Genomic DNA, 11,488 nt, shown 5'->3' with positions numbered 1-11,488 from the left:
TGCAGTTCGAATCCCCCTTTGTCTTCCCATAAAGGGCCCCCCAAGTGTCAGGGGTATAAAACATGCAGCTGACGCCATTACATTAGTTTTTCTTACCCTAGATGTCAGGTGCCCCCACAATGGGAAGCAATTATATATGTTACACCTCCATCAAAAAGCAAATGCACCAGAAAGCTTAAAGCAAGAAGCAAAGGTAGAGCCAAGAGAAGTCAGGGGGTTGGAGGGAGGGTATCCAGGCCTGCAACAGTGAATACATCACTGTTGCAGTCATTACATTTGTGTTTATTCCCAAAGCTAAGTAAGGGAGGAGGAAGTTAGAGCATTAGGGCCAACTTTAAGCCCTGCAAGACTGCTGTGGCAAAACCAGCTGTGGATTTAGAAAAAATGGGTTGATGCTTGGTGAAGATATGTACAGAGCTCCTGGTAGCAGCTTCTAGGATGTCCTCTGGTAGGGACATCTCTGAGGCTGTAGAGGTAGATGCAGCCCTGGTGGAATATGATCTGATCTCCTGTGGGGTAGGTTTTCCATGATGCTTATAGCAGAAATGAATGCAATAGGTTGTCCATTTAGAAATGGTTTGCTTTGAAATGGCCCTTCCCTCTGCCTCTGCAGCAAAGCCAACTAGCAGCTGTTCAGATTTCCTGAGAGGCTTAGTCCTGTCCAAATAAAATCTAAGTTGTCTGTGCACATCCAAGGAGTGCAGTATTCATTCTCCTATGTTTTGTGGATTAGGGAAAAAGTAGTCAAATGAATGGACTGATTTTAGGGCCACACTAGACACCACCTTGGGCATAAAGGAAGGATTGGTCCCGAGGGAAACATTTGTCTGCATGGAATATAATGAAGGGCTCCACTGCCATGATGGCCTGTAATTTAGACACTCTTCTTGCTAAGTGATGGCTAGAAGGAAGGCTGTTTTCCAAGAAAGTAATTTCAGCTCTGCAGTTGCAGCTGGTTTAGATAGAGAGAGGGAGTGTGAGCTTTTCCAATACAAAGTTAAGTTCCCAGGCTGGAGTAGGGGCTCGCCTGGGGGGGGGGGGTCTTAACATTTTTAGCCCCTCTGAGGAATTGCTTTAGCGGGGGGTGAGAGAAGAGGGGGGGAGGTTCAGTATTAAAATGTGCTGAAATGGCAGAGGCATGAATTTTAATTGAGAAGGATAGGGCTTTCTGGAGCATTTCTATTAAGTACTGAATAATGAGGTAAGCTGGGCACTGTTCTGCCCATCCCCTGTGTTTGGCTACAGGAACAGTATCTTTTCCACTTTTCAGCATAGGATTTTCTAGTACTAGGCCTCCTTGCTTTCAGAATGACATCTAGCACCTGCTTACTGAGGGATTCTATTGGAGAGCTGAAGGAATTAGCGAGGCTGCAGGGTTCAGGGTTTGAAGCTGAGGGTGCAGAATCTGGCCCGCCTGCTGGGACAACAGGGAAGGTGTCTGAGGTAGGTGCCATGACTCCAGCAGTACCATACTGCGCAAGAGGGCAGTACCAGTGCTGGCGAGTCCAGTCTGGTGCAATCAGTATTGTCCATGGCTTGTCCTGTTTGATCTTTAGCAGAACCTTCAAGAGGAGAGGCAGAGGGGGAAAGGCATAAACAGAGAGGCTTTCCCAGGTAACCGACAGGGCATCCACTTTCCAAGCTTGATTGTGGAGAGTCCTTGTGCAGAATTTGTCCAATTGGTAGTTCTGAGGGGAGGCAAACGGGTCTATCTCTGGAGTCCATTTGTTCCTCAAGAGGTTGAATGTTTTTGGTTCAGGTTTCCATTTGTGTGGGTCCATGAGATTTCTGCTTAGGTCGTCTGCCATTGAATTTTGCTTGCCTGGCAGGAATTGAGCTTGTAGATGTACTTGGTAGCCCAAGGCTGTGTTCCACAGAGCCATGGCTAGTCTGCAGAGAGGGTACGAGTGGGTTCCTCCCTGCTTGTTTATGTAGTACATAACTGTGGTGTTTGTCTTTATCAGTAATTGTCCTGGAAGGATGTTATCTTTGAAGGCTGTCAAGGAATTCTGTACAGCTGTTTCTTTTTGGTTGATATGCAGGTGCATCTTACTCTGGTTCCATTTTCCCTGAATGCACTGCCCTGCCAAGTGAGCCCCCCATGCATAGTCTGTTGCAGCTGTAGTCAAGGTTTGGGTAGCAGGGGGTAGTTTGAAGGGGAGCCCCTATTTGAGGTGGCAGGCCTCTGCCCACCAAAGGAACTCTATCTTTATACAAGGAATGATAGGAATCATTGATTCCAGGTCCTGAGAATGTTGAAACCATAGGCATTTTAGATACCATTGTAGTTTCCTCATATGCAGTCTTGCATATGGAATTAGTAGAATGCAAGAGGTCATGAACCCCAGGGCTTGCAAAATTTTCCTTTCAGATTGCTACGTCTTTGTGGCCAGTAGTTTGAAGTAGGCTGTCAAACTTGTTTTTCTGGCGTGAGGTAAGTCTTATGGGGAGTTGTGTTCAAGCTTGTTCCCAGGAATACAACCTGTTGGCAGGGTACCATATGAGATTTATTTTCGTTTATGGTGTACCCCAGCGAGGTTAGAAGTTTCTTTACAAATGCCAGATGTTTTAATAGCATGCCCTGGCTTTCTGCCTGAATTAGATAATCGTCCAGGTATGGGTATATTTGAATATTTCTCTGCCTGCAAAATGCAATGGCTCAAGATAGACGCTTTGTGAATACCCTGGGCGCAGTAGATGAGCAAAAGGGAAGTGCAGAGAACTGACAGTGCATGGAGCCTGCTCTGAAGCATAGGTATTTCTTGCAGGATTCCTTTATTATAATGTGCAGGTAAGCTTCCTTTGTCTAAGGTTGCAAACCAGGCATCTCTGCCTAGCATAGGAAGTAGCTGTTGGAAGTGTTAACATTTTGAATTTTGGGATTACCAAAAAGGTGTTTAGAATAGAAAGGTCCAGGATAGGATGCCAGGAGCTGTCTTTTCTGGGTAACAGGAGAAGTCTTGAGTAAAAACCTTGTCCCCTTTCTTCTGCTGGGACAGGTTGAATAGCCCTGATACTTGAGAGAGAACCTGCTGTTGAGCCTCTGCCCACTGATTTGGGGGTAGGTCTGGCCAACCGTTTGGGGTTGGTAAGGTGTGGAAGTGGAATCTGTATCCTTTGAAAACTATATTTAAAACCTGTTTGTCCTGGGTAATGAGTTCCCAGTTTTTTACATGCAGTGCGAGCTTTCCCCCTAAGGGAGCATGCAGTTAAGCAGGGCTTGGAAGAGTTAAGGTTAAGTCATTGTGACATTTTTCCATGGGGGGGGTGTCTTACTACTACCAGCTTTGGAAGTGGGAGCCCTCCACTGCTTAGGCCTGTGTGTACCTTGAGACTGTAGCCTAGGTGGTCTACTGTTCCTGGGTTTGGACTGAGAAGGCCTGGAAGAGACTGGAAAGGACCAATTCTTAGAAGGCCAATGCCTACTAAATCTGGGAGGCTGTACTTGCAGGAAATCTTAACAGTTTGCATAGATTTAGCTTTTTCCTCCATCTTAAGAACTACTAGTGCTTTGTTGCCAAACAGGTGGTCTTGGTTTAAGGGAGCATCCAGTAATTTAGTTTAACATGATCTGGGAAGTTTTGCTCCTTAAGCTAAGCATGCCTTCTAAGTACAGACTCTGTGACAGTAGCCCTGCAAGATGCTTCTAAAGAGTGAAAACCACATTGCAAAGTATGTTTACCAACTTGTTCAGCAGAATGCGTTAAATCCTGTAATTTATGTTCAGCACAGTCAGGAATCAAAATCATTTTCTGTTTAAGTAGTCCCATAATATGCTGCTGATACTTTAACATATGAAACTGGCAATTTAAGGCCCTACTGGCCAAAGTAGCAGAAGTGCATACCTTCCCCCATCTGTCCCAAGGCCCTGGAATCTCTATCAGAAGGGGTAGGGTTTTTGGCAGCAGTAGCCTTTAATGCCTTTTGGTCCTTGGGAAATGGTCTCTGGATCCACAGTAGTATTCTTGAAGAGGAACTTGTCAAAGTCAGAAACTCTGTAATACCGGTCAGGTTTTCTGGGAGCTGGAGATAGTGTTTTGGGGCCAGGCTAGATTCCAAGAAGCATCATTTACAATGTCCAGAACAGGAGGGATAGCTAAAGGCCTGTGTTGAGGGACGAGTAAGAATTCCCTAATCCTCTTGGAGTCAGAGTAATCCTGGCTTTCCCAGCGGAAATGCTCCCTAAGATTGCAAGGTTTCACCAAAAGAAAAATCTTCTGGAGGGGAAGCAGCGGTAATGGAATCCTTATAGGTTGATAAGGGCGAATCCTGGTAATCGGAAGGAAAATCAGTTCTTGGTCACCTAGAGGGGGAAGGCTGGCTTCCTCGAATTAAACTAATAAGGTCTTCAGCCATTCTAAGCATTTTTGTTTTTTTTTTAGGTATATGGACTTGACCACGCTGTTTGGACGTGTGTTTACTAGGAGTGGGTAGAGTTTTAGGCCTTGATGAAGAAGATGGTGCCTGAAATGAAAATCTGTAGGCCTGAATACACCCTCATAAGCTGGTGCATGCACAGCGGCACTGGATCCAACCAAGGTAGAGACATCCGCAGGTTCCATAGTCGAAGCATCTTGTGGCATACCAGACTCCGAATGGGTCTCAGTAGAGGCTTGCGATCTGAAGTAGGGGGTATCAGGGGCTGTGAAAGCACCTCACTGAGTACTGGCGACTAGCTTAATGGAAGCATTGTTTGCAGTTTTGGACTTGTACGGTCTCTGTCCTTATCTTTACGTTTTTTCGGAATGTCAGTAGTCAAATGGCTTACCAAAGCCATTTCTGGATAGTTATACCGAATACCAAAATAATTTGCTGCAAAAATAGACCGCATTGTTCAGGGGTTGAATAAGGCACAAAACGGACAGCGAGGGACGTCGTGGTCTGGGCCTAAGCAAGGAATGCAGTATGAATGAAAATCTTTGAGGTATTTGCTTTCCACAGGTAAGACAATTGTTACTTTTTCTTAACCGATGTCAGTAAAAATTATCTCCAACGGGTTATTTAGCTTTTTTGAAGTTTGCCGACCGGCACTTGCGAATTGCTTCTGCTTCAGGCACCATGTGGCAAGAAAAACTGATGTAATGGCGTCTGCTGCATGTTTTTATACCCCTGACGACCTGACGTCATGGATGAAGAGACTGCATCTGACGCAGGAATCCAAGACTTGATATTCAGGCCAGCTGAGGGCTACCTGCAGGCAGATAACTCAAATGTAATGACTGCAACAGTGAAACACTAAGAACATCATTAACTCTACAGGCCCTGGCGATATCTCTGGATGCCTGTAGAGAAGTATAAAGTCTCACCTAACAAAGCTTCTCCACCAACTCAACTTGAGTCTGTCCACTATTTATGACCTCAGTGTGGAGAGTGACAGTTGTAGTTACCTTGTATAAAGGTAGTCCTTGTATTGACCCTGGGAGTTACATGCCTATTGGTCTTAAGTGTTGTTTGCAAGGCTGTGGAAGATATTGTACCTGAATTAATAGTGATATAGGTGACCTTCATATCTGTGGATACTCTCCTGTTTGGCTTTGTAAAGGGTGGATCATGCCTGCTTGGTCTGGTGGAGTTCTTTGAAAGGGTGGCTGAGGACATGGAAAAGAGGAATATACAGTCCACAGTGCTTATTTGGAGCTTGCAAAGGCTTTTGACACTATCCCCCGTGTTGGGATTGACACACATCTAAATAAATCCTAACCAGTATATAGTCCACTGGATTGGTAATTGATTGTCTGACAGAACCCAGTGTTAAGGTTACGATATTCACCAGTGGGGACCCCTCTTTTTTTTTTTTTTTTTTTTTTTGTAAAAAGCTGATTTCCAGGAACTGTGACTAACCATGGGCAGTTATCAAATCCTATTTTGGTACTCAGGTTCTCTAGCAAGGAGGCTAGGCCACATAAAATGCCTGGTAATACTAATCATCGGCTTACTCTCCACTCCAAGAAATACAGCATAGATGTCCTTCAAGAATGCAACTGCAGTCATAACATATGGGTTGTCCTGCCTCAGGCAGCCCTCGGTCGGCCGGATTCCAAAGTCTGGGTCCGACGTCAGCTGATGTCGCATTTCTCTCCGACTTCAGAGCGGCTGGAGTACATAAGCATCAGCCAACGCCATTTTCTTCAGTCTTTCTTTCCGCGCGGTTCCCGAAGCAGAAGCAGTTCGCAAGTGCCGGTCGGTCAGCTCCTGTATTCTTAGATTCCGAAGTCATCAAAAAAGCTAAGTACCCCATTGGGGACCTTTTCTTGCCTCAGCCGATGTCAGAAATTACTGAAAAAGTTAACAATTGTCTTTCTTGTGGTAAACAAATACCTCATAAGGATTTCCACTCTTACTGTCTTCCTTGCCTTGGCCCAGACCACGACGTCTCGGCCTGTGTAGCCTGTGCTCGCTTCAACAAGCGCACTCAGGCGCCGGGCGGAGTTCGCTGAACATTTTTTCGGCGAAAAATTTGCTTACACAATGCCGTCGGAACTTCCGACATCGCAAACTCCCAAGAAACGAAAAGACCGGGACCGACATCCTCGGCCCGCATCTACCACCGACTCCACGCCAAAACCTATCGCGAGTGCTCCGGTTCCCTCTGAGACTGTGTTTCTCCACCGCTCCGAACCGAAGACACCGCATTACCGATGACTCCGATTCCGGATATCACTCCGCCAGTTATTGATTTTCCTCCGGATACCGAAACCGAGGAAATGCCCGAGACCATTGCTGTAGACAAGGTCACTCCTGCACGTGGAGCTGCCAGGCCTCCTATGGCCATGTCTATTAAGGCCTACACTAGGGCTAAGGCAGCCAGCAAAACAAAACATCTTACTACTAAAACCTTACCTCAGCCTACTCCAGAGACACAAATTATGTCTATGGCTGCTGATTTAATTTCTATGATTAGAGGTTCACAGGCCCATCCTGAGAGAGGATCCCAGCCTCCTTCTGATAAAAGGCCCCGGGTTGAACCCTCTGACCCTTTTCCGTCAGATGAAGATTCTGAGGGCTCTGTCCACTCTGATAGCCAGGAAGAGCTCTTCCAGACCTATGAGGACTCAGATGCAGAGGATTCCATCCCCTCGGCCTCCCCTCCTGAGGATATTTCTTTTGGGGAAGTTCTGCATACCATGAGAGAACATTTCAAGTGGCAAGGCCAGGAATATTCTGATTCCAGAAAACGCCTTCGGACTTTCCTTAAGAAGCCCCAGCACAGGCCCTTAGCTATTCCTCCTGTACTTGATGTTTTGGATGATTTATATTCTGACTCTAGTGTTACCCCTGACTCTCTTCCTCCTGCTCCAGCCAAGCCAGACTGGTATTACAGGGTTCCAGAAACACATTCCCATTTATTCAGGGCCCATACTGCTGATTTGGAAACTATTTCACAGGGGCCTAAAGGAGTTTCAGCTTCCACCTCTAAAAATCCATTGCCCTCCAACAGGGAAGCTAGGTCATTAGAGAGATGGGGCAAAAAGGTTTACACATCCACTACCTTATCTATGAGAGCTTTGAATTGCCTTTTTCATATGTTACAATATCAGGATTTCCTGTTAGAAGATTTACAAAAAACATTGGCCACTCCTGATCCTTTAGACAGGAAGGCTTTGCAGGAAGCTGTACATAATACTCAGCAAGTAAGCAATCACTTCCTACAGTGTGGATATGATGCACTGGAAGCTTCATGTAGGGCAGCTATGACAGGGGCAGTCATTCGTAGACATGCATGGTTAAAAGATCAACCTCTACCAGATCATATAAAGGCAAAACTTCTGGATGCACCTTTGGAAAAGAACAAGCTTTTTGGTGCTAATGCTAAGGATGTGTTAAAGACCATCGAGGAAAAAGCAAAATCAGTTCAGACGGTGAAAGATTTCCTCCAGGTTCAACCCCCCAGATTCAGTAGGAATTGGCCTTCTAAAAACTGGTCCTTTCCTAATCCAGAAAAGTTTCAAAGGGGTAAAAACAGACGTGGCCGAGGAAGAGGCCAATACAGAGGTCCTTACAGGGGACGACAATGGCAGCCAGGAAACCAAAGAAGCGACGCAGGGGTTTCACCTGCCCCACAGCCACAATCTCAATGACTTTCCTCTACTTCCACCTACCAGGGAACAAATAGAAGCTCCCTTAGGAAATTATCGCTGTTTGCAGAAAATTGGCACAGACTGACAAAGGACAAATGGATTTTGGACATTATAGACCGAGGCTACAGGTTCCATTTTCATACCTTGCCAAGAAAACAAGGCATGCCAAACCTACCACAAAACCAGAGGGCAGAGGCTATCAAGCAAATCTCTGCTGACTCGGATGAAAGCAATAGAAAGAGTTCCACAACAAGAACAAGGCCAGGGGTTTTACTAAAGACTGTTCCTTGTTCCAAGAAAAGAATCTCAATGGAGACCAATACTGGATTTGTCCGCATTAAACACCTTTCTCATAGTACCAAAGTTCAAAATGCTGATGACTGTACAGCAACTCCTTCCCATGCTGGGCAAGGGGTCTTGGCTGATTACTCTGGACCTCAAGGAGGCATACCTGCATGTCCCTATCAGACACAGCTGCAGAAGATACCTCAGATTTCTTGCAGGGCCAGAGCATTATCAATTCTCAGCATTGCCATTTGGCTTATCTACTGCGCCCAGAGTATTCACAAAATGCTTGGCTTCAGTAATTGCTCATTGCAGGCTCCAGGGGATACAAATTTACCCGTACCTGGACGACTGCCTCATACAAGCGGACAACAAATTGATGTTGACAAAAAACTTGGACTATGTCATACAATTACTTCAAGCTCTGGGATACACAGTCAACTTCCAAAAGTCAAGACTGCAGCCATCCCAGCAAATAATCTTCTTAGGAGCCAAATTACACAGCCTCTCAAATGGCTTACCTGACAGAAGACAAGCAAGAGAAGTTAACTCATTACTTCAAAGGTTTGGCAAAACTCACCCAGATGACTGCAAGGAGATTCCTACAGGCCCTGGGTTACATAGCATCCTGCATTCTCCTGGTTCCATTAGCAAGACTACACATGAGAAAGCTTCAATGGTACCTAAAACGCATTTGGTCTCAGCACAGCAACAACTTGGAGACAACCATACCGCTCATTCCATGCCTACAAAAGGAATTCCTATGGTGGGCCTCGGTGAGCCAGGCAAACACAGGTATGTTCAAATTCAGATTCAGAAAACCACAGATAACACAGACCATGACCACAGATGCCTCAGACCTTGGATGGGGGGCGCACATGGAAGGCAGGTGTATACAAGGACAATGGTCTCCAAAGGAAACACATCTGCATATAAACCAAAAGGAAATGCTGGCAGTAATGCATGCCATCGAGGCCTTTCAACACCAACTTCAGCAAGGCCATTTACTGATACGGACAGACAACACCACTGTGATGTGGTATATAAACAAGCAAGGGGGCATCCACTCTTACCCCCTTTGCAGACTGACAATGCATCTTTGGGAAAAATCACTGAGCCTAAACATCCAGTTACAATCCCAGTTTGTTCCAGGCAAAGACAATGTGTTGGCGGACAGCCTAAGCAGGAATTTCACAGATCCACACGAGTGGAGGTTACATCCGAAGATCTTCACACAACTCACTTCGACATGGGGCAGGCCAGATTGCCTCTCACCTCAACCATCATCTACAAAAATTCTGCACAAGGACATACCATCCAAAAGCTTGGAAAATAGATGCTCTCTCATTCAACTGGAACTTCCTAACAATCTATGCATTCCCACCTCTGCCACTGATGACCTCAGTATTACTGAAGATCAAAGCAGAGACACCCAAGGGAATCGTAATAGCTCCGGACTGGCCAAGACAACAGTGGTACCCACTACTACGGAGCATATGTCACACCAGGAGGTGGGCCCTTCCCCAATGGCCTCTACTTTTGACTCAACACAATTAACAGTGCATCCAAACCTTCAGACACTGCAGCTAACAGCCTGGGAGATCCCATAAATAACCTCAACCTATCTCTCTCCAAGGAAGTTCAGCGGATACTAACAGAGGCTCGAAGACCATCCACCAGAAAGGTTTACTTAGCAAAATGGAAGAGATTCAGCAATTGGAATACCAGCAAGAGACATGATGCATCATTGTTGAACATCCCACTCATCTTGGAATATTTGGCAGATTTGCTAAAGAACGGCCTCTCATATTTTTCCATAAAGATACATGCATCAGCTATTTCAGCTAGATATAACACTGATCCTCCTGTCTTTTCACACCCTTTGCTAAGGCAATTCCTCAGGGGAATCAAGAACATTAAGCCACCAAGAAAGGCCCCAGTGCCAGCCTGGGACCTCAATTTTGTCCTAGAAAAACTGACTCTACCTCCATTTGAGCCAGCAGCTTCAGTTGACTTGCAATTTCTCTCATGAAAGACAGCTTTCCTGTTGGCAATTACCTCAGCAAGAAGGGTTTCGGAACTACAGGCCCTAATGGCAATACCACCGTTCATAATTTTTCACAGACAGGGTTTCATTAAGGACCAACCCTACTTTTATGCCAAAGGTGGTATCTAGGGTTTCTTTAAATCAAGCTATTCATCTGCCTGCTTTCTTACCCAATCCTGAGGATAAGGGGGAAAGACTGTTGCATACCTTGGACATTCACAGACAACTTCGATACTACCTGGACAGAACCAAGGCCAGTAGGAAGTCTCAACAACTTTTTGTAGCTTACGCCCCTGCAGTCCAAGGAAAAGCAATTTTAAAACAGACCATTTCAAAATGGATTGGACATTGCATCAGATTCTGTTATTCCTTTCATGGAAAGACTGTTCCAGCCAATGTCAGACCACATTCCACCAGAGCTACAGCCACCTCTACAGCATTCTTAAGAGGGGTGCTTACTAAGGACATTCTAGAAGCTGCTACATGGAGCTCCGTGCATACATTCTCCAAACACTACAATCTCCCTCTATACTCCAGATCCAGAGCAGGCTTTGCTTTGGCAGTCCTGCAGGGTTTGATTGCCACACCATCTTTTTCCTGGAGCATTCCTCCTCCCCCAGCTAAGCTATGGTATTCTACCCATATGTTATGACTGCAGTTGCATTCTTGAAGGACATAGTACAGTTTTGTACCTACCATAAATGTAGATGTCCGATAGACATGCAACTGCAGTCGGATTTTCCCTCCCTCCATACCCCTCTGCCTAGGGTCCACTCCTATCCCTGTTTCTCTTAGCTGGGGATATCTGTTATGGTGTATTTGTTTTATTGCTCATTTATTTGTCTGGAATCCTGTTTTTGTCTTCCAATTTTGAATACAGCCTTCCTTGGAGGTCACCTGGCATCTGGGGCAAGAAACACTGAAGAAAATGGCGTCGGCTGATGCTTATGTACTCCAGCCACTCTGACGTCGGAGAGAAATGCGACATCAGCCGACGTCGGACCCAGACTTTGGAATCCGGCCGACCGAGGGCTGCCTGAGGCAGGACAACCCATATGTTATGACTGCAGTTGCATGT

General features: G+C 45.7%; 1 protein-coding gene across 1 annotated transcript in view; it reads left to right on the top strand.

Moving 5' to 3' along the window:
• The window catches only part of RPAIN (RPA interacting protein), a gene marked incomplete in the record, with an annotated part of 98,595 nt that overhangs the window by 66,257 nt on the left and 20,850 nt on the right, over nt 1–11,488 (top strand).

Source organism: Protopterus annectens, chromosome 13.part0 (assembly GCF_019279795.1).
Source record: "Protopterus annectens isolate FY-2018-M chromosome 13.part0, PAN1.0, whole genome shotgun sequence".
Lineage (NCBI taxonomy): Eukaryota > Metazoa > Chordata > Ceratodontiformes > Protopteridae > Protopterus > Protopterus annectens.
The sequence above is the reverse complement of the archived record's forward strand: the minus strand, read 5'-3'. Positions and strand labels throughout refer to the sequence as shown.